At 31.2% G+C, this 25,017-nt stretch overlaps 1 protein-coding gene and 1 long non-coding RNA gene across 2 annotated transcripts in view; both read right to left on the bottom strand.

The window, feature by feature from the left end:
* Nucleotides 1–5,672, bottom strand: part of LOC126741952 (tripartite motif-containing protein 3-like) — a 98,328-nt gene extending 92,656 nt beyond the window's left edge. The window contains exon 1 of the mRNA XM_050448434.1: nt 5,490–5,672. The gene's annotated coding sequence lies outside the window, so the exon portion shown is untranslated. The remainder of the gene's footprint in view (nt 1–5,489) is intronic.
* A 675-nt stretch (nt 5,673–6,347) lies between these two features.
* On the bottom strand, nt 6,348–15,829 carry LOC126741957 (uncharacterized). The gene is made up of 6 exons (XR_007662444.1): nt 15,396–15,829; nt 15,226–15,344; nt 10,394–10,628; nt 9,866–10,286; nt 8,928–9,206; nt 6,348–8,869 (listed from the first exon to the last, which is right to left on the bottom strand). It is a non-coding gene; the product is annotated as an uncharacterized LOC126741957 (long non-coding RNA).
* Between the last annotated feature and the right edge of the window lie 9,188 nt (nt 15,830–25,017).

The raw sequence follows: 25,017 nt of genomic DNA, 5'->3' as shown, positions 1-25,017 counted from the left end.
TTTCTTAAAAACAAAAAAAAAAAAAAAAAAAAAAAAACACGTCAAATTAGATATACAGGGGGACGTTTAATTATGCATTTCCTGAAGTTCTGTCAATCACCTCCTCACCTCCAGCTAACCTCACTTTAATAATGGATGAGTTTTTCGAGTTCACTTTAATAGGTCAAATGGGAACCCCCATCGTGTGATAGTTCATAATAAGGAGCGTAAAATTCTCTATTCAACGGTACCAAAAAAAATCGGTAAATGTGTCAGCAAATAGTTAGCGAAAATGTCTAGAAATAATGAATATTTTATTTACGCCAAACTTTGGTATGTCAAATGGCTACTCCTTGGTGTGATACATTATTTTAAAGGGCATTCATTATGCTATCACTGGTTGTAAAAAAAAATAAAATTGATTGACCAAGAAGCAATTAAAGTGTAAATCGGTAGGGTACAAAAACAAATTTAATTAGTTTAACAAATGTATTTTATTAAATGTTCAAAATGCGCGCCGTTATTAGCAAGACAATAAAAAAGCCTATTTTCAAACACCTTATGAACATTGGCAAGGGTCTGCCCGCTAATTTCTCTGCATTCTTGAAATATTCTATTTTTTAAATTCTCAATACTCTCAGATGGGGTTTTATAAATTTTGCTTTTTAAGTAGCCCCAAAGAAAAAAGTCTAGTGGGGTTAGGTTCGGAGACCGCGCAGGCCATTCGATTGCACCACGTCTGCCAATCCACTTTTCTCAAAAATTTTCATCAAGCCACTCTCGAACTACCAAAGTGTAGTGCGCAGGAGCTCCATCCTGCTGAAAATGTATATTATTTTCATTCAATAATATAGCACCATGTTGATCTACTTGATTTTCCATAGATTGGATGATGGAAGGGTATATTGCATTTTCTAAAAGGTTTAAATAAATTTCGCCAGTCAAATTTTCTTCCAAAAAAAATGGCCCGATTATTTCATTCCCATAAATTCCTGCCCAAACATTAATTTTTTGGGAATATTGGGTATGGCCTTCCCGAAAAACATGCGGATTTTCATTATCCCAGTATCTACAGTTATGTCTGTTCACCAGGCCATTTAAAAAAAAGGTCAGTTCGTCACTGAAGCAAATGTTCTTCAATAAATGGGGATCGTCGTCAATTCGCTGGCACATCACTTCACAAAATTGAATTCTCCTATCAAAATCATCTTCTCCGAGTTCATGAAGAATATGAATTTTATAAGGAAAGAACTTTTTTTTTTTAAACTTTATGTACGGAACCAGTGGAAATATTTGTTAGTTTTGCGGCCTTTGGTATAGACAAAGTTGGATCCATAGCAAATTGTCCTAGTACTTCAACTTGGCATGCTTTATCGACAACTCTATTTTCATATTTTTTCTTATTGCAAATCGATCCCGTCTCTTCAAATTTTCGTATCAATTCTAATACGTATTTATGGCTCACGTTTTTATCTTGATACCTTTCATTAAATGCTCTCGCGGTTCTGCGAGCACACCATTTTATTAACTCACTGTTTTAACTAAAATTAAAAAATTGCATGCGTCAAACTGTCAGTTTTAACAATAATAAAGCTTGCCTGCTTTTTAAACGCCTTAAAAATGTAAGGTATTGCAGTGTTTTTTTGTACCTATTAGGTAGGTTTCGCAAAAAATATAAGTGAAATAAATACACATACAAAGTTATAAGACTGCAAAGATTTTTGCAAAAAAATTTGAAGACACTCTTTTTTCTCGCAAATAACGGTACACATTCTTTACTTAAAAAAATAAATAATTTGCTTGAACTATATGTACTGTTTGTTACCACACATTTTAACTTCTAAATTGCTTGTATTTTTTTTTTTGATGATCTATTATAAAAAATGTAAGAATTTTAAAATGATGTAGGTACCACACTAAAAGTATTCATTTAAAGTACCAAAGTTTGGCGTAAATAAAATATTCATTATTTCTAGACATTTTCGCTAGCTATTTGCTTACACATTTACCGATTTCTTTTTTTTTGGTACCATTGTATAGAGAATTTTACGCTTGTTACTATGATGTATCACACAATGGGGGTTCCCATTTGACATATTAAAGTGAGGTTAGCTGGAGGTGAGGAGGTGATTGACAGAACCTCCGTAAATGCATAATTAAACGTCCCCCTGTATATCTAATTTGACGTTTTTTAAGAATGTTATTAAGGGTGGATTGTTTTGAAATGAAAGCATTGTATAGGCATTTCAAGTTTTTAAATTTTCACCCTGTATATAATTGAATGAGATTGTTTTTAAATATTATATATTTTTAATTTAACATGCCTACATGCCACATTTCATTTCTTTTTGCTTAAATTTAGGCCAAGTTAAGCCCAATAATTAGGCTCCCAACATGAAGTATTAATCAAATTTGTTCAAAAAATTCAACTATTTCTCTAACTCTGTTGCCTATCATGTCTCATGCATACATTCACTCTTTAGCATGACCTATTTTAAGCATTTTTGAGTTGACCATCATTACAGATAAATATATTATCTTATTTAATTTTCTAATTGATATATTAGTGTCAAAAGCAAAGCACTCTCACACAAGTCCACCTCAAATGAGTAAAACGCATTTTTAATTAGGTACTCCTTAATCCTGGCCTTAAATGCAGAAAGGGGCAGATTCCTAACAGAGACAGGCAACACATTCATAAAGTCATTGTTCCTAGTATAGTGTGAGTGAATATTGGCGTAGGTCCTACATTTTTTAGGATTCTCTCTAACAAATAGGATCCATAGGAGAATCCACTAGAGGCACATGGCATCCAGCTAGCACGTTATATAACGTAATGTCTAGTGATATATTGTTTTTGTTATTCTTGATACATTTGTTTGTAACTCAACATACATGGAATGTACTAATCCTGTTACAAATTAATATTAAAATGTTACATAAATGGCATGTTACAGATTTAAGTAATTTTAAATGTCAATTTTCATATAATAACCAAAGAAAACTAAGAGGCAATCTGGATTTAAATCTATAGACACATAGATTTAAATCCAAAAATCCATTGTAAAATCTTTTTTAAATTTATTAACTATCAAATATTTATTGAAATTAAAGAAAATAACTAATATTGTGATCATTTGCTGTGTAATTAACATTGTATTACAAGGCAAGTGAGCACAATATTTATTTTTCTTTATAGCTCTATATATTTGGTATAAATTTTAGTTGAAATAAGTTTCAAAAATATAATTTCTTGTTTTAGGTATAGTGGAACACAAAACTAAGTGCTCCTAAAAAGACTATGATATGGCACAGTAGCTGAAATATAATGAGCTACCATCACAATAATGTTACTTTCCAATAACAAAGTTTTTTTTTGTTAAATGGTTGAGCTTTATTAAAAATGTTAAATAAGAATTTCCCTTTGTGTCTTTAGTCTTCTTATAGCTTAAATATTTTTTAGGGGATTCCTTATAAAAACAATAAGATGGTCTATTAGTAGATTCAGTCACTCAGAGTTACACTGTTACACATTCGTGAGATATTGTTCTAATATACCTACAACAATTTGGTTTAATATTAGAATAATGTCTCATAGCGACATCACCTTCAATATAACTTTCTAGAGTGGTGTTGTGGATATTTGGCTCTTCCAGATCTATGTTACATTAAAAGTACATTGCACGAGAGGTTTAATATCCCCAAATTTACATAACATTACTTTACAGCCTAATCTGTGCTAGCTGGGCAGGGTAAGAATTCCCAGTTTTCAGAAAGATAAATTGCAGGCTATAGTTCAGATATGCAATCACTCATACATCAGCATTATAAGGCAAATATTCTAAACATATGAGAAGAATGAATGCAATTAATAAACAAACAGTATGTCATTAGAAACTGGTATCCAAAATATGTAGCCCCATGCAAGGTGAAAATAAGGGTGACAAATTTTGTATTAAGAATATGAATTTTGGTAACTTAGTGTAACTGAGAGTTCTCCAACATGGGACTACCAGGTCAATCCTAAATCCAAAGTGACACTAAGGAAAGTTCATCTAGAGCCTGTTGATCATAAATACAATATCTAAGGGAAAAAATAGAAAGGAAGAAAGAAAGAAAATGTGCTACAAGCACCCTAAAAACTAAAAAATTAGAAATTCATTTAAATCTCACCCACAGAGGAACCAACACATATTTCTAAACTAAACATTTTCAAAATCAAATTATCAAAAAATAACAAAACAAGTTTAAAAATAAGTAAAAATGCTGCCAAAGACAGAAGTTAGAGGTAGCACGTAAATTAAACAATAATAGATCAAAACAAAAGATAATACAAAGTATTTAAAAATATGACATTGATGTTAGGGCACAGGTCAAAAGGTATTTTTTGAAAATTTATCAAATCTAATGTTTGTCTAATATGTAGAGTAACATGATGTATATAAGTGAGTTACTGGTAAGGGAGGATGTAGGGACTGGTAGGGGAAAATCACCTACCTGATGACACAGCTGGGAAGATTAATGACATACATGTGAAAAAGAATGGGCCCAAGAACAGAGCCCTGTGGAGTACTGAAGGTGTCAGCAATAAACTCTGGGATCTACCACTCTCAAAATTAATGACTGATAGGTAGATAGGATAAGTTGTGTTTAAATACAAACATGGAAGGGTATTAATGTCTTTCCCTTTTTTAAATATTGTACATCTAAAGTGCTCTGCTAAGCTAATAATAAACATTTTGGTCTGAACATATCTAGTTTGATTATTTTGTACCATCCTTTGAGCAACACAGCCATTTCCCTCCTTTATAATTAATTTGTAATTTCTTTTATGTAAAATTGGATATTTCTCTTAATAAACATAATATTTGGAATATTTACATCATAGGTTTAAGTAAGGACTTAAAAAAGGATTTGAATAAAAAGTGCCTTCAGCCTTTCTAGACTTATCTAAGCCATCTAATTACACTTCATTTAACTCCTGCTATACTAAATTATTAATACTTTTGGAGAACTATATGTGCCAAAGTAGTGAACTTAAAAATTCAATATATAAGTGTCATTCAATAATTTGTTAATAATGTGCTTTTGAACTATTGTGTACATGAATATGTTCCAGATAGTACACTGCACATTTTAAATAAACTTTATTTGCAATTTACAGTCTACATTCAACAAGCAAAATCTTTAATAAACAAAACAAAGGTATACTTTTTCAAATAGAGGAAATTCTATATCTTTTCTCTCTTTTTCTATACATATGTTTAACATGAGAAAAACTAATAGTTTCAGAGATAAACACATTCACATACACAAAGTAATTTTTTTCATTCCCAAATACCATATTTTAGTTGTGATTCCAATCTGTGTAAAAGTAGATCTATACCAATAAAATTAAAACCTATAAGGTCTATATCAAAATAAAGTCAAATTTTATGAAGAATTTTATCAATTCGCCAGATTTTGAGTTTCATAGTTAATAATAAATAATACTCCATAATTGCACTTACCAAAGTCTAGGAAAAAAGGACATTGTTATAAACTTCCAAAATGCTGGTTCGCGCACTATTATTATTTCTAATATAAATCTAAGTATACAAAATTGACGAAAACTTTTAACCAATCTTTAAAAAGATAATCCTGAAAAATGCTTTGAAAAGAAAACAATAAACAAAAGACATCTGAAGATTAAAACAAATACCTTGCGGGCATTGCGCAGCATATTGACATTGACAAACAAATGTCAAAAAATTGCAGATTTCTGTAAGCTGCAGGCACGAAATTATAAATATATTTATGTGTTCGTGGCTGCATGCATTGCCTATATTATTTTTTATCATTACTTTCATTTCAAAACAAACCACCCTTAATAATTTCTTAAAAAAGAAAAAAAAATTAACACGTCAATTTAGATATCCAGGGAGACGTTTAATTTTATATTTGACAAAGTTCTGTCAATTACCTCCTCACCTCACGAAACGTTAATAAACCTTCGTTCCGACGTTGCCAAATGTGGTCCATAAGCATCGTGCATTGTAAATTTTACTTTATTTGAGTATTATACATATATTTTGTATATTGGGGCAATCCCGTATATTGATTGATGCTCAATGAAATACGTTTAGAAATGTAAAATAATCTTAATTTTTTTGAAAAAAGCAAAATTCTGCAAAATAGATTTTATGTTTTAAGTTTTATTTGATTTTTTTTTTGTTTGAAAATTTAACATCATTTTTTAAACGATTTTCTTATTATTTAATTGTTTGTATTTGTATTATTGTCAGTCAATTTTATTCACTAAAAATAATTTATTTAATATTTACGCTGGCTGTGGAAAATATTTATTAATAAATAAAACAACCACAAAAAATTATTTATCTTTTATTTACAGATACACATGTTTGTATGTTTTATAAAAAAATGTAATATAATAAATAAAATGGAATATTAATTCTATTGTAGAACACTCTTTAAATAAAATAAAAAAGGTTTAAACATTTAGCATTTGGTAGGAATTTTTTTAACATTAAAATGTTTTATTGTATCTAACTAACTAATGATAACATCACAAAACTAAACCTACATCATTTACTACCAATATATTACTAAATCGCACAGCAAACTATTTCCAAACAAGATCCCAGATACACAAGTTTACCCTGTATATAGTATATAAGTCTAATTGTTAGGCTGAAATTATTTCATAACAAAATTAAAAATACTCGTGATCATTCGACAGGGTCAATCATGAGTTATTACTAGCAAAACTTAGTTCCCTTGGCTTTAGTGAAAGATCCCTAAGGTGGTTTAGAAGCATGCTGCTGGGTCGTGAGCAGCGTGTTAGGATTGGAGATTCTGAATCTGGAAGTATCTTGGTGACTTCTGGAGTTCCTCAAGGGGGACACTGTTCCCCATTGCTTTTTGATGTATTCTGACTGACCTTGTAACGTGTTTAACTGACTGTGATTACTTAGCATATGCAGACGATTTGAAACTTTTCCGTGTTATTAAGTCACAGCGGGACTCTGATATCTTACAACACAATCTTACTTCTTTTGTAAAGTGGGCTAATATGAATGATCTCTCTTTAAATATAAATAAGTGCTACTCAATTGGATTCTCTAGACTTAAAAATTAAATGAATAATATATACACTATTGATGACATAGTACTTAGTTCTGTTGACTCAATGAAGGATTTAGGAGTAGTCTTTGATACCCAGCTCAAATTTGGGGAACACTGTGATTTTGTGGAGGGGAAGGCCTCTCAGATGTTAGGTTTTGTTTTACGAACTTGTCGTGACATGTCTATATCTACTTTGAAGATACTTTATTGTTCATTAGTTAGAATTCATTTAGAGTATGCCTCGATCATTTGGTCTCCTTTTTATAATTGTCACAAAATGCAACTTGAAAGAGTCCAAAAGAGGTTTACCCGGTACTGTTCCTACAAGTTGAATATGCAGGATAACCTACTTGACATGGAGGCAATATTGGGACTTCAATCGTTGGAATCTAGAAGGATTCAAAGTTACCTCAGCTTTATGTATAAGGTTATTCATGGGCTTATTGATTGCCCTGCTCTCATCAACAGCTTTAATTTAAAGGTCCCTGCACGCACCCTAAGGAGACATGAACTGTTTGCTTTACCAATCTGTCACTCCAACTATTTATTACATTCTCCAATCTGTCGTAATCTTGCCTATTTAAACTCTCACCCTGAACTTGATCCATTTGCAAGCTCACTCTCTGGATTTATTGGTCAACTGGGTCAAATATCTTAATTTATTGTTTTCTTATTGTGTTTATTTCTTGTGTATATGTTTTGAAGACTGTCTAGTTATGTTCGTGAAAGTACTTTTATTCTGTTAATTATACATTTTTTACTTTATTTAATATTGTAACCAAATCTTTTGTAAAATGGGGTTTCCCGTATATTGATTGAATAAATAAATACATAAATGTGAAGGTGATACAGATTTAGCAATAAAATGATCAAAAGGATTATTAAATTTTAGGTTTTCTTTTATATCTAAAACCTCTTGAGTCGTTGGTCTTTTAAAGCTGGTAGCTGTTTCAACCCTTTTCTTTTTGGTGGAACTAAATCTTAATTGGGGTTCGATAACTCTTTTTAACTGCTTATTTTTTACTTGAAATTGTTCGTTTAATAAGGGTTCCTCGTGGCATCTATTTAAGTTCTTAGCTACAATTAGACAGTGGTGAATTTGATCTATTACCGAGTCATTAAGTCCCTCAAAAGTGGAATTTCCTAAATCAGCAGTTGAAGCTTTTATTTTAATTATTTTTTCATTTGTTTGCTTGTCTGTTATTTTTAGGGAAGAAAAAGAAATTTCCTTCAAATGACTTAATATAAGATTAGTCTTATCTTCAGGTGAATTAGACGATTTTGAATTGACATACTCATTTACCTCAATATCCATTGCATTTATGCTAGAAATAATAATATGAATATGTTTACACATAGTCTGTTTTTTTACAAAAAAATTACAAGTACATGAATACAAATGGTTACATATTTTACAAATTACACATATTTGTTGGCAGTTTTTATCAAGTTTTTGATTAACCTCATAATATGAGGATGTATTAATTTTTTTTTAATTTTCCAATAATTAGCACAATTTAATAAGGAATATTGAGACATTTCTTTAATTGAATCCCAATGATTTCGAGATAATATAGATGTAGTTTTTGTATGTTCTCCCTTAGTCAATCTTATTATCCTTTCAATGCTCTTATCCCTCACATATTGTAAGACAACATTTAACCCTTTATCCAAACGCTTCACTGTTTTTCTCTCTAAGTAAAAATATTTAATGACTTTATGCATTGATTCTAAATGCATATTCGTATTAATGGAAGAATGTTCTCTAAAACAATAAGCCCATTTTTTATAATTATGAGTCTAAGTATTTTTAAAATACTCACCAAATTTTTTAGTGCTTGGATCACTGCATAAATTTTGCATGGCACTTGCTAAAGGTGAGGAAAAATGATCTAGTACTGTGTGTTGTTATAAAGTTTTTAACAGTTTATAAACAGAAGCACGCTTTTCCTTATCACCAATCTTAGTAAGATTACTTTGCCACTCCCTGTCTACATGCCAAGAGCAAAACAAGTGGTCAGGTTTTACTCCCATCACCATAATCCATGCATTAAAAAATGTTCCGTCCATATCTGACATGAATATTTCAGAACAAACTTCACCTACAATAAAAAATGTCTTAACAAAAGTAGTACAGGAGAAATTGAAATGCCAAATTGTTATTTGTGTTTGCTAATCAGTTCCAAGTTACAATGAAGATTTATGCTAGGGTAAAAAGTAAAAGAAACAATGGATTTAAAGGATTCATTTTCAAATAAACAAATATACAAGCAAGCTTGTAATAAATGATATTAATATAGAGAAATGGAATTCATAAATTCACACATATATTTAAATATGTTATGTTTTCTCAGATATTTTACTTTAAATTGCCAGAAAATTTTAGGTAAACAGTCTACAAGAAAAACTGTAAAAGTAGTAGAAAACACAAATATGCTAATAAACTCTGGTTAAATCAAAAAGTAAATTATTCATCTTATAAATTGAGAAAATTTTATTGCAATTCCACATGTTTTTTCTATTGACTCAATCTAGTGTTTATCTATGAACAAAAATTTATAATCTGTTGTTTAGAAGTAAATTAGTTGCACATCAGTCAAATGTTAAATTTAATAAAAATGTGTGTTTGTATGTAGAATAAATCAATAACAGTATATCATAATATTTTGATTGCATTTTATGGTTTCACTATTATAATATGCATCAGTTTCAGTTTTTAAAAAAACTATAAATATATCATTATATCATGTATTCTACAAACCTACTGTTTCCTTTATAAGAGAAAAATAGAGATGTTGAATGGTGGTATCCTTTCTGTTTGAAAACATTTCAGCAATGGGAAAACCATGGTGAAATTCATCTATTAGCTATGCACTATAGCCACCCATGCTGTCAATAGTAATAATTTTTTGATCATATTCCTTTGAAAGTTGTTCATAATCACAAGACAAAAATCTTTCTTTAGAATGGCATGCTCTTGCCCTTGTCGCTTATAAAATAAAATGGGATTTACATCCCAGGCTTCACATTCTCTGACCCACAACTCAACTGAGATCTTTACTTCGCTTTCCATCTTTTCCAGCAACTTCAAAGCTGCTGGAATGTTTTTGATATCTTGATGCGTTAAAAGATCAATTCTTTTTAAGTCAGTTCCAATTCTATCTCGGTTTGTTTCCAAAATCCTGGTAAATAAAAAACAAATTAGACCATAAACTTTTAAGGCAAAATATTATAAGAAATATAGTTATTATTAAAAAAACACTTAAGTATTAACAACATCTAAATTTACCTTCGAGAAGGAACTTCACTTATGAGTTTGGAGGCAATACTTTCCTTTTCATGTGAAGGAATTCTTATATGCTCCAAATCGTTTGTGTGGCCGTAATGTTCTTTTTGCCATTCAACCAGTAACGCACCACTTTCATTTTTAACATTAATAAAACTGGTGCAGTTGTGCTCTAATTTACATGACCCTTGACTTTTTTGCAGTCTTTTTCTGCACTCATTGAAAAGTGGTGTATAACCTGGAGTAGAAATGAAATAATATGATGAATAGAGTAACAAATATGTTCAGTTACTTAAAAAGTTGCAGTTAAATACCCGACAAGATGTTTACAGTTTGTGATATCAAAGATTTCTTAAAAAAATATTTTGGAATTCATTTTGGAGAATATGTAACATGTGATATTATTTTTTTTAAAATCACATGTAAAGTCCAGTTCAGAGATCTATTAGAATCTTTGATGTGTCGTAGATGCCGCACTAACTAGTCCGTGCGCCTATGTCATATTTATTGTTGCATGATATATATGTTTAAATGGCAAAATTTTATATTGCCTATCTATGAAATCATTTTAAATATACGTAAAACCCCATGTTTTATACTATTTTTTATTTTTCTTTCGAAAATGTCAATTTTTAGAAAGAAAATAATATTACAAGAAAATAATATCAAAAAATTGACCGCGGACTAAAATCCAAGCATCTTACAAAATATTTTAAACACTTCCAGTATCACAGACTTGTCACCTCTTTTTAGCCAGTGTATTAAACAAAGATAAAACACCTGCGTTTTGGCGATTCCTGCTTTAGGCTGTGCAAGTGATTGTGTATCTCTCTCTATCCCACTGATTTTAAGAATTACGGGGCCGTACCCAAATAAATTTTTGGGCAGTTTTTGTATTACTTTCGACGTGTTTTTAAAGAGATCTTTAAGGATGGGTCTATCGCCTTTAAAATAGTTGTTGGATGGGTCTATCACCTTTAATAGTTGGGAGGGGGGCCATGTGAGGTTATTATTTGATGTGTTTTGCCAGTTATACTTTTTACACGTTTATGAAAGTAAAGAATTTAGAATTTGGCCTGTATTCGTCTAAATTTTTTGCAGTTTTTACTGTGAGGAAGTGTGTTTTTTTATTTGTGTTTGTGGATTTGTTTTGGTATTATACCTAAAGACCTTAAAATGTTTCGACCCTGGGAAAATAGGCAGGAAAATTTGGCAAATGAAGAGGAAATTGTTAAAAACAATACAGAGTGATCTGGACAGTGATTTAGACTTACATAGTTCTGGTAGTTCATTTTCTAGTATTGAGGAAGCAAAAAAGAAGCAAGGGAAGTAGAAGCTACAGAGGAAATCAAGCAGTTTTAAAACGTAATTGCTTAAGTACAGACGCCAAACAAATTTATCTAAATATCTATAACAATCTAAGGAATGATCCTCAGTTCACAAATGATTGTAGTGCTTTGCAAAAAACAGCGTTTTTAACAGGGGTTCCCTATAGTACAATATGCCTGGAAAAAAAAGAAAAGATGCAGGACAATCAAAGGGACTTGACACGGATATTTCCAAATTGCTAAGAAAAGGTGTGTATTCTAAATACAAAAACAATGAGGTTAAAAGTCTGACCATAGAAACATCTTATCGGCAAGGGACAAACATTTCTCAGTCTCAACCTTGCGGAGATAACTGAGAAAACTTGGATTGAAGCTTAAGATGGTTAACAAAAGAGTTGCTGTAATGGAATTGTCAGGTGGTGTATAGAATATTTGAGGAAAATTTTAAAAAATTGGGAGGAAGAAAGATCCATATATTATTTAGCCGAAACATGATATGATTTCTGTATACATTTATGATTGATGTATGATTTCCATTCTCTGGGAAATAAGTCCCTTTTTTGCCATAGTAAGAAAACCATATTTTTATTAATAAAACAAGTTTAAAATTTTGTTTTTTACAGCTTACTGCCCCTGTTTGTCCTTCAGCGACAAAATGCTTCTTCCTCCATTCCCTGGAAAAAAGTCCCTTTTTTGCCATAGTAAGAAAATCCTATTTTTATTAATTAAACAAGTTTAAAGTTTTGTTTTTTTCAGCTTACTGCCCCTGTTTGTCCTTCAGCGACACAATAAAGTATATATAATGTAATGCTTTAGTATCCATATGCTGATGTGCGGAGATGAAGTTGGAATCCATGGCGGCAACAGAGAAACTGTTTCCTTCCTTAATGGAAGAAACTGCTAAAGAACAATGGCAAAAAAACAGAATTTAAAAAATTGTATTAACTTTTTGGGCCAGATTCAAAAGAGTGGGTAAATTAATCAAAGTATTTAGTATCCTCACTGTAGTTTTAGGATCCAGTATACTTAAAATGTAGTGTTTTGTATAAGATTTTTAGTTTTTAATATAAGCATTTATTTTTGTTAATTTTTATCTAATCTCTCCTAATATGCATAATAACTAAATACGAGGCAAACAAATTAATAAATATTATATTCAGGATGTAAAGTGTATTTTTTTTATAAGTAAAACTTGTGTCTTTTAAACCATAAAGTATAGACAGCTAAATGATTTTTAATGTAAAAGTTTATTTTAAAAAATATACTTCCACTTTCTGACTACATAATTACTTTTTATCAAAAGAAGTTGGTACTAAATATAGAGTTGGGGGTTTTCATGAGTATATTATTATAATAATATATCATAATATGTATTAATTAAAAAAAACTATAATAAAGGACATTGAATATGGCAGCCACAATCCCCATTAATAATGACCACCATGTAAAAATAAATCTCAATTCCCAAAAAAAGGAAATATATAAAATTTGAAGACAAACCAAAACATTTTACACTTTTGTGTCAAAAAGTAACTATTTAATGCCTTAATCCACAGAATAAATGGGCCTAAGTAATTCGTATCTCCTATTCTCTCATCAAACTCAAAAATGCTTTATTGTCAATATAAACATAGAAGTTGTAGACAAAACCAATAGACTGTACATTAAAGGAATAAAAACGAGAAACTAATTTAAAATAAAATAAAATTATATAAAACTTTGAAAAATACTTAAATGCTAATCATTAAAAAATTCACCTAAACTATAGTACGCTTTACTAGCAAGAAATATTTTCGTCCTTGTATGTAGGCTTTTTTCAGTCTTAAGTTGTCTTATTTCTAGTGGCAGTTTATTAAACAGCTTTCTACCTCCATATATGATAGAGCTACAGACAAGTTCAAAATGAGGAATGGGTAGCCTTAAAAAATAATTTTGTCGCGTATTATAGTGGCTTCCTACGTGGAGTTCCTGTTTATATTTTCTAAAAACTAAACAAACTGTTTCCAAAAGAAAAATACAACACAGGGTTAAAATATTATGACTTACAAAAAGCGGGCGACATGAGTCACGGAGAAATTAAGACTAGTGGCAATAACCCTTAGGGCGTAGCAGCCTGATAAGACTTTTCTACATACATTCACAATATGGTCTTCAAATTTAAAGAACTTGTCTAAGGAAAGACCCAAAAACTTACTGAACGGTGGCATGGTGATGGCTTCATTATTTAAACATATATCATTTGTATTACATTTAAAATTAAGGATATTTGTTTTGGAAACATTAAATGTCAAAAAATTTGCATCACACCAGTCTTTAATTTTTAACAAATCAGCACGTATATTGGCCTCCATTTGAGAAGCTATTCTTAATATTAACCATTAACTGTTTAAGCTCTTCTACACTTGTGGGGGCAAAAAAGAGAGATTCAGGTAGTAGCTGATTGCTGAGATAGCTCCTGGGATCTATTTTTTGTGAGAGATTGGCTGCAAGGTTACTAGCAATATCACAGTAGAAGGAATTGAGGGCATTGGAATCTAAGGTACTTGGAATAACCAAGATATTATTTTTGTCCCTAAGCTTATTTAAAATCTTCCAAGACTCTTTTGCTCTGTTGGAGGAATTATTTATCCTCATTTGAAAGTAGGTCCACTTAGCCATTCTGATTGAGTTTCTGTAAATCTTGCAGTATCTGTTATAATAATTTAAAAATGTTGCATTGTTCATCGCATATTTCCTAATGTAAAAAAGGGAGCACATATTTTTTCCCAGATACTCGTAAACTCTTAGTATACCAAGGTTTTCTATTTCGTTTCTTAATATTGACAACAGGAAAAGCAGTGTTAAAATTGTTTAATACTATTTGATGAAAGCTATGCAGTGGGTTAACAGTAGTCAGTAGTCAATACATTATTCCAACTTGACATATTGCAAAGCAAAGAGACTTGACTTGTTATAAGGGACTGATGGCGCTAAAAACTAAACTTATGAAATTAAAATTTTTGGTTAAACTCATTTAACATACTTAAATCTTATATTTAAATTAAATATGATCTTGCTATCAACTATCCTGAATTTCTAACTTAATAAAACTAAACCCAAAAATCCCGAAAAATAAATTTTTAAATACAAATAAATTTTAAGGCCGGACCTGTGCAACTTTTCACTCTTGAGTGGCTGTGACTAAGGTCAGGCGTTTAACAAAATAGTATGTGGGCGCATGTAGTCAAATTTTACAAATCAAATGTATAAATTCTTAAAAAAAATGCTTAAAACATTTATTTATTTAATGGAATGATTAAATATCGCTTAGAATATTACTTTATGACTCTTTCCACATAAAATTTTGTGATTTAAACATGCATGTCATGTGACAATACAAGCAACACCGGCACACAGACTATTTGCGGTACATCAAAGATTCTAATAGATCTCTGAACTGAACTATAACATATAATACTTAAACATATATAATACAAAAATATAATACATATGAATATAGGTACTTACTTGCTTTGCACTATTGCATATATAATGTAGTATATCACCACTTGTACTAGATTTCTTTGATTTCAGAATGTAACAACATTTATTTTGAGCCTCTATATTGATTTTCCATTGTGTAAATTCTAAAAATAAACTCATTAAACAATTTTATTTGTGTTTTAGACTGATCATACCTTGCATGTGTTCCATCTGATTCAACTCAATATTAAAGCTCTTATTATGAGTGATCTGTAAATGCTCAATTACAGATTTTATGTTTGAAAAAATAATGCCACAAAGATTGTCATCATCTCCTTGTTCCAATTGCGATTGTTTCCCAGTTTTGTATTACTATCACTACTAGAAGGTTTATTTAGTTTATGAACTTCTGCAAGGTGTCTATTAAAATTGGATTTCTTTCCAAAAGACTTTTTACATATATGGCACTCAAAAGCCATTATGGAAATGTTCAAGGTAAACAAACTACAGCCAAACTAGGACGCAGCGTTTTAATTGTTTATTATAATTTGTATAATTTTGTTTTTGGTAGGTGTAAGCACATACACTGACAAAAACTTCACTTCAAAACACAAACAAATATCTCGACTCCAAAACACGAACTACCCAACCCACAGAACACAAATATAGAGAAATGTGTGTTGCCTAATGAACAGACAGAAATTCTGTTGACAGCTTTATTGACGTTGTTGACACAGACGGAGGCATCCATCTTGGGTGGCGTGTGGCGGGAAATTTAAGCTTGATCTATTGCCTGGTTTTTAAATTTCAAGTAATTTGCAGTTGCATTACAAAGTTGATGCGTTAACTGACGAGTGATGAGATATATTTAAATAGAATTTTATTTCAATTAAGTAAAAAACAATATACTTTCATTTTAGAAATACCCACATTTAATTAAAATCGTTAATTTTAAATGTTGAGAAAAAATAAAAATATTGCATCTCAGACATCCCTCATCACTTTATTCAAGAATTAACACATCAACTAAAATATAATTTAATTTAAATTTGGTTCTCAAGACATTGCTTATTTAAGATATTTAGCTATAGATACTTACCAAGAATTATAAATTGGCCCGATAGATATGGGACTAAATTTTAAATAAAAAAAAACAAAGCTAAATTGTCTTTTAAATGTTTTATTTTAAGATGAATTAAAATAAATTTAACAAAGGATTTTAAAATGCATAAAAAAGTTATAATATATTCTAAATGAAATACTGCAAACTGTAAGTATGGTATTAATAACACCTTTTATGTAAAAAATAGAATTGTTGCAGGTATAAAGCATATTTTAACTGAAAATCCTAATTTCTGGAGTTTCAGAAAAAAATTACCTGCTTTTTTTTGTTTCCATAAGTAAAAAACATGATAAGAAATATGTAACAAACATACCTAAATAAAAAATTAAACATACATATTTTTTAACCATCTATACAATTGCAATAAAATAATATATATCCACAAATTATGGAAAACAAAATATAAGCTCTTATAAAGACAGAAACTGAACCTATCTCTTGAAATATATCTGGCTTTTCATTGTAAATAAGTTAATTAATAATGACTAGATATAACACAAATACATATGTACGAGTTAATATGCATGTTTTTTTCCATTTTATTGTTTTAGTATAAGCAAATAAAAACAAAATATAACTTTTGATTAGTCACAATCAGGTAAAGATGTCACAAGTCAGTGGGGTTGTCTCCAGTAAGTATGCAACATGAAACATAAGAAAACAGATTAAGACAGTGTATTGTGTATACAATATTATATATTCTATCGGGTTAAAATTAAATCTTCTAAAAGTATTTCATCCTAATGATCCAAAATACATAAGTTTTCATTATTAGTAAGTATTGATTATCACATTAGTTATGATTACAATTATTAAGGTTCTAAATAATACCATAAAGGATTTGATATTAGTCCATGATTTTACTTTAAGCTAATAATATGAATTTAATTATGGGTCAGTAAAAATAAAATAGGACTGTAAAAAGCATAGCATTTACTATCAAAATGTCTCAGGTAATTTAGGTATTTTAAAAAATAAGATATTACATACTAAAATCTTAGCTAAAAAGTTAAAAAACAAAATTATTCTGATTGTGTAGGTGTAGGATCATGAGTATTAAATGAGGATATTCAGGATTTTTGTTTTTTTAAAGGCATTTTAGATTGTCAAATATTTTTCTGTTTTTTAGAATGACCAACACTTAAAGATTGTTGTTGTGGTTTTGAAGTTGGCTTTTGATTTTATACTTTAAATATTTATAAACGAACCAAAACTTTTTCTCTAAATTGACTAAATGACCATGGCTATCCATCCATAAATGTGTATAACGGTGGATTAAGTTGATTAGGGAAATCAGTTTTTGAGAAGTATATGTCAACCTGTTTTCGTTAAATTGAACAAATAGGTATTGTGTTTATACTCCATGTGAATATCATTTCTACTTAAGAACCAGAAAAGTGTTTGGAGCAAACATTTTTAGTTGGACTTACATGACAGACAAGATTTTTGTAAGGATGGATTCAATGGCAATTAAAAAAATTTATGATTTCTGTGACTGTCTGGGCAATTCCTCATATATAAACTAGTGAATAAAGAATATTTGTATGAATATCTTAATCTAGATGAAGACAAGGAAAAGGAAATACTTCATATTTTCCCGGTGAAGGTTCAAGAATTAAAACTGAATTGTAAAAAAAAAGTTAAATTGAGAACAGTGACATAGATATGTCCAAAATAGGATTAAATCTATAATTATATCCTGGAAAATGATAATACATCCATGATACACCTAAAGATTATTAGAAAACACTTAGGTATGTCATAATTGAAATTTACCTGTCTCCTGCTCTATGTAGTTGCACGATGATTCGATGTTGGCACGTTTGTAAAATAATGTATCAACCTAGAACTCAAAAAAACTACAAAAAGCTATAAAATTACCTAAAAACTTTAAATTGGAAGAAAATCATGAGCCTTGGCTTGTTTTCCACCCAAAGAAAACCTAAAAAAGACAATCGTCAAATACGACAGTTAAAATGTCACTATTGTCATATTTGATGTACGTCAAAAATTAGACAATCAGAATCAATCGGCCATCTTGGGTGGCAGACTATTCCGCCCCGCCACATTCAACCTTCATACCGGTGACCCAACCCAACAAATAACATCAATCAGCTGGCTGTCTGCTGGCAATCGGCATTCGGCAATGCGCATTTGGCTGATTTGGCAACGTCGGAGTGGAGGTTAAATAACGTTTCGTCTCACCTCCAGCTAACGTCACTTTGATATGTCAAATGGGAACCCCCCCATCGTGTGACACGCACGAACTTAAATATCAATACTGGATTTTAAAATTTTAATTTAATACTGGATTTTAAAATCCCAATGACGGTTTAAAACAGTGTCAATGTAAAAAATTAAATTAAGCTATATTTTAAGAAGTAAGCGCCTATAAGCGTCTTTGAGATAAGTCATTCGAGCGATCAAGTTATGACGTCACCGTATAAGGCGCTTTAAGTGTTTGTTAGTGGTATCTCCAGGCCGCTAATAAAGTTGTGTAAAGTAAAAATGTATCAAAAGTGAAGCTATATAAACAATAATCTAACAACAGTAAATTAATGTCAAATTTGAATATTTTGAATCTATTTTTCAGTTGAGAAGCACTACATTTTTTAGTACTACTTTTAGTTAATTTAATAATAATATCCATGAGACGGTTAAAATATGGTCGATCGATGGAAGTTAATTTGGATCTCGTTACGATCTAGATCCGGCCCTAAAAATGTATGACTCAAAATGTTTTGAAAACTGAGACAAATAAGTGTTTTCATAATTCAGGTCCATTTTAAAAACGAATTCATTACCCATGATGCAGCAAATATATAGACATGACGTCATTCGAGTTCCAAAATATGGTGACGTAACGCTTAAGACACCGTAAGGCAATCGAGTGAGGCGCTTACTCGCTAAAATATGGCGTTAGTTCGCGACAGGTCACACGTCAAACGTCAGCGTCGTCAACTTCATTACCGTTATTTAATATATTTTTTGTTGGCAACACTAAAAATGTTTAAAGTGACTTTTTTGATTTGACATTTAATTTAATATTTGTCAAAAAAAAATTTGATGTTTTTTTTTACAAATTAGTGCGTAAAGTAATTTTTTGCCCACTAGTGCGTAAAGTAATTTAGTATTTTTTATTTTTTTTTATATTTTCTTGGGTAGTAGAAAAAATTTTGTATGTTACACGTGTGTAAAATTCCTTTTTGCTATTCAATTGCTCAACAATTCCCATGAATATTTTACACATTTGTTACATAAATAACTATTCTCGTATTTCCACAACAAAAAATGTCCACTTATTAAAAGTGGCCAAAGTTAATAATGTTCGAGACATTTGTTGATATCATGATGATAAACATTTTTATAAGATAATAAATCAACCTGCTTTAAATGATGTCTGCGTATTGTAGCCATGGGTTGTAATGCTTGTCATAATTTAGAATATTCATAATAATAATAATAATAATTAAAAAAAAAAAATAATAATAACAAAATTCACTACAAGAATGCGAAGACTCCTTAAAACAAGTCTTAATAGCAAAAACTTATTTAAGGCTATTGATACATATGGAGCCAGTTCACTAACTTACTCTTTTGGTATTATAGAATGGATTAAACCGGACATCGAAACTTTGTAAAGAAAGGTTAGAACACTCCTAGGCTTTCCTTAGCCAATAAGCATCATTCGCGGCGCAGTGCTATAGAACGAACTACGGTTCCTCGACATATGGGAGGAAGAGAAATGGCCGAAATAGGAAAGCAACTAACTCAGCAAATTAGTAACTTGCGATCCTTTTTCTTAGGAAAGGCTGAAACATGAAATATTTATCGTGCCGTTTGCGAAGCAGACGACTCAACAACATTTAAACTCCATGAGTCTAAGCTACCCGTACGTACACCACAGAAAATTATTAAACTTAGAAAAGTAAAGTAAGTAAAGAAATAAATTATTTACAATTTGTGATAGGTGACCCGACGCCGATAGTACAAAGTGACAGATGTAGGTATAGCGAATCATAATGAAAACATTGTTAAGTACAGGAATCTAGAATACCAGATACAAAGACAATGGGAAATGAGAGAAGTGTGGACAGTTCCAATTATTGTATCAACAACAGGAGTAATACCAAAGAGTCTGATCAAAAACATAAAGCTGCTGAATTTTAAGGAAAGCATATATAAGCTAATGCACAAGTTGACGCTATTATCCACATCCCGAATTGTCAGAAAAATCATTGGAAACTCAGATAATATCAACTAGTTTAGGAATCAAGTAATTATAATTTTAGTTTATTTGTAAATAATGGTAAAAACAGAGTTCCATAACATGGACTCCATCAGAGCTTCATCCTTCTGATATTTGAGATTTCTGGGATAAATGCAATTGCCGTTTGGCATGAAATCTGATAATAATAATAATAATAATAATAATAATAATAATAATAATAATAATAATAATAATAATTAGAGAAACACACTGAGAAAATCGCCAAATACAGAGATCTAGAAATTTAAATCGGAAGGCAATGGAGAATGGATAATGTTCAGACCATCCCAATTGTTATATCGACAACGGGTGTAATACCAAAGAGTCTACTGGAATACCTTAAACAACTAGGAACTGGCGAACATCTATATAAGCACATTTCAGGTCACTTAAGGGCATCGAAAAGGCCCCCCACAGACCACAGAGCTTAATCCTTTTGATATCGGAGGTATCTGGGATAAGTAAATGATCCCTCCCCCCCTTAGAGGGAGTGCGAGCCTTAACTGGCTGTAAATAGAATAATAATAATAATAATAATAATAATAATAATAATAATAAAGCACGAAGATTGTAAGCTGACAGAACACCTAAGTAATTTCCTTAATTTTGCGCCAAATATGGGCCGACATAGGGGAGCTCCCAGAATTGTAACATAACATAACATACAGCTGAACTTGAAGAAAATATTTTAGATGCTATCGTTGAAAATTCTACATTTGGGGCTATGACTGTAGCTCGAAACTTTCAAATTTCTAAATGTACAGTAAATACCATTTTTGAAGAGCAACTTTTCCATCTATGGTATAATACCTGCAAAAAGTACATGGCTTAAACGCGAATAATTACCCCGCAACGATAGAATTTTACACATGCCTCTTAAGGAAGTTTAATCACGACAATAAATTTACTTCGTTAATAATATTTTCAAACGAAGCAGTATTTCGAAGGGAAGGACCAATTACGCATGACCACCTCATTTTAGTTTAGTATTTATAGAGTATCTGAATATAGTTTATCAAGACCAATGGATAGGCCGATTAAGACCTGTATCGTAGCCGGCAAGATAACTAGATTCAAATCAAGCAAGGTAGTGTACACTTTTTTGTAAGCAATTTTTGTAAGTGTAGTATTTTCTTTTATGAGTTTTGTCGTCATCCTCATTTTTATTGTTAGATATTATCCAAAGAAAGTTAATTATTATGTTATACATATATGTTTTATTGTCATGTAACAAATAATGCATTGAAACTTTAAAAACAAATATTCTGAAAACTATTAACTTTAAACTTTAGAAATACGAGAAAATATAAATGTTTGGTCAGTTGTTGTATACAGGGCAACATAAAAAAGTTATCATAGAGCCTTTTTTAGATGATAGAAGTCTTCCTGACATTCTTGGAACCATTGAAATTTTCGTTTTCATTCTCAGCCTGGTCATTGATTGTGCGATGTTGGCAAATTCCTCCGCATAGCTTTGGTAGTAAGTGCATAATCCCAAGAAGCTGCGTAGCTCATCCTTGTCTTTGGGAACTAGCTAATCTGAGACAGGGTGGACTTTTGCCTTACCATGCCTTATGTAGAACTTTTAAAATTTTACAGAAACAATCAAAAACTTGAGATGCCAACAACCAAATTTAATTTTCGTGTCGTATCCACCGATTGTCCGAGAGTATTTGTTTGAAATAAAGTCGTTTGCTACCGGAACGGATCAAATAAATCTTGATATGTTATTATTGTGTGTGGATACGATTTTGCCGTACATAGTTCATATTGTCAATTCTTGTATTTTAGAAAATTGTTTTCCTGATGTTTGGAAGGTGTCAAAGATTTATCCATTTTAAAAAAAACAAAACATTAATGATTACAATGATCTTAGGCCTATAAGTATATTGCCAGTTTTATCCAAGGTTATGGAGAAGATAATTGATGCTCAGATAAGGAAGGATCTTGATTCCCACAAAATCTTATCAGAATATCAGTCAGGGTTTGGCTGTATAACAGCACTTCTGAAAATTACAGATGATATAATTGAAGTCACTGATCGTGGAAAATCTACTGCACTAGTGCTGTTTGACTATAGCGAGGCATTTGATCGAATCAATCACAAACTGCTTTATGCGATTTTGAGCTATGTGGGGTTTGACTATAATGCACTTTCTCTAATTAAAAATTATTTAACAAACCGGAAACAGTTTGTTGAAACTAGCAAAGGTGAATCATCCGAAGGTACACTGGTGTGTGGGGTACCACAAGGCTCTATCCTGGAGCCAATTTTGTGTTACATTTATACTTGTAACCTTACTAGTTGCCTAAAACATTGCAAAGCTCGTTTGTATGCAGATGATACACAATTATATTTTTAATTTTTTCCTGAGCAAAAACAAAGTGCTACCAGCAAAACTAATAACAATCTGGAATGATTGATTAGTATTTCTATAAAACATAATTTAGTAATAAATGCATCAAAATCAAACTTTTTAATTTTTAAGGATCGTAGAGCACGTAAAGAAGATCTAATTTTAATGGCTTCTGTGACAACAACTTCCTCATTCTGGTTGTTCTCGTAATTTGGGGCTCTATATTGACACCAACCTGCGATACAAACAGCATGTAAATGTATTCAATTAGGCTATGCAAATTTAAAAAGGTTGTTTCCATCTAGGCATTTACTTTCAATATCACAAAAACTAAACTTATATGATGGGCCATGTTTGGATCAAACAGATAAAGACAGAATACAACGGGTTAAAAAATCTTGTTTACGATTTACATACGGTATTTGTCGCCGCGAATCGGTAAGCTACAAACTACGAGAAACTAAATGGCTCCCTATGGAATGTCGAAGCAACTTTACACGCTGCAAATTTATTTTATTCGGTAATTCATTCTAATTGTCCCTCGTATTTGACAAACAACATTCAAAATGGGAGATTAATCTCTCTGCCGCTGCACACAACATCTTTTTATGAACGATCTTTTTCATTTAACATTTATATCGTATAAAACCAAATTCCTGATAGATTCAAAAAATTATCATTAAGCGGATTTAAGTATTTTTATAAGAAATTTTTACGAGAATAGAATGATTCCCTATTTAATTTTTATGGCATTCATTTGGCACTGAGCGTTATTGTGTTGTTATAGTAGTTATTTATTATGCTAGTAATGTCAATATACGAATGTGTGATATAGTATAGGATTGTGTTATGAGTAATATGGACAATATGGTATTATTTTGTTATTATTATTATTATTATTATTATTATTATTATTATTATTATTATTATTATTATCAACAGCAATTTCTTGACTGGAAACGACGTGGCCCAGATACTCCACAGCTCTTTGAAACAGATTAAATTTTTTTGGGCTCAACTATAATTCAGAATCTCGTAGTCTCAAGAAGACTTCTTCAGATTTTTATGTAGTCGTCAAATTGATGACATTGACGACAAAAACCAAGGTAGACAAGTTTTTCAGGACAATCCTCCTGTAATCGTTTTTATCAGCTATTCAAAAGTGGCAGTGAGCATTGTACAGTCCAAATGACATCACGTTAAATTGGCATAATTCAGCACCCACCGTCAAAACCGTCTTTTTTGATCCTCAGGGGCCAACTCAACTTACCAGTATTCACTTTTCAGGTTCAGAACGGAAAAGATCTTCGATCCAGCGAGGGCGTTTAAAGTGTCATCAATGCGAGCTGTCCTTTTTAGTCCCGTTATTAAGCTACCGGAAATCTACGCAAAATCTGGTCAGGCCGTCTTTCTTCTTTACCACTACCACCGCTGGACCATGGACTGCTAGATGGTTCTATGACGCCTTCCTTGACCATACTCTCAAAAATTTTATCAGCTCTTTGCCAATAGTAGTCTTCGAGCCGTCTGCGGATGAGTCAACCATTTCCTGTATTGATCTTGTGCTGGATCATGTTCTCCTTTCTTCCAAATATGAAAAACGTCCAATGGATCAAATGCCTCAGCCTCCTTCTTTGGTCTGGCCCAGTGGCTGATGACGATAGCAGCACTTCTAATTCTTTTGAAATGGCTGCCCAGTTGAGGTTAACAGCCGAAACTTGTCGAAGTTTTACTGAAACTGCAGAACAGTGTTCTAACTTCGTCTACTTCTTTAATAGCACAGAATAATGATTGACATTCATTACTCTCACACGAATAGTACTTTCTGCATGTATAAGGTGTCTTTCCGACTGCTATTTCTCGACCAACAGCCGCATCATGCATTGCAGGTTCAAACATGACTACTTTACCATCCTTGGTCTTGCTATCAAGGCAGCCCGCCAGAACGACCTCGCTGCGTTTTGGTATTAAAGCTTCCTTTGCAAGTAATCACACACGCTGTAATCTCTCTCTCACCATGCAAAACAACTTCCTTATCGTCATCTTTAGGGCTCCCTGCTTAAAGTTAAACTCGAAACCCTTGGCGT

The sequence above is a fragment of the Anthonomus grandis genome, chromosome 11 (genome assembly GCF_022605725.1).
Source record: "Anthonomus grandis grandis chromosome 11, icAntGran1.3, whole genome shotgun sequence".
NCBI classification, from domain to species: Eukaryota; Metazoa; Arthropoda; class Insecta; order Coleoptera; family Curculionidae; genus Anthonomus; species Anthonomus grandis.
The sequence above is the reverse complement of the archived record's forward strand: the minus strand, read 5'-3'. Positions and strand labels throughout refer to the sequence as shown.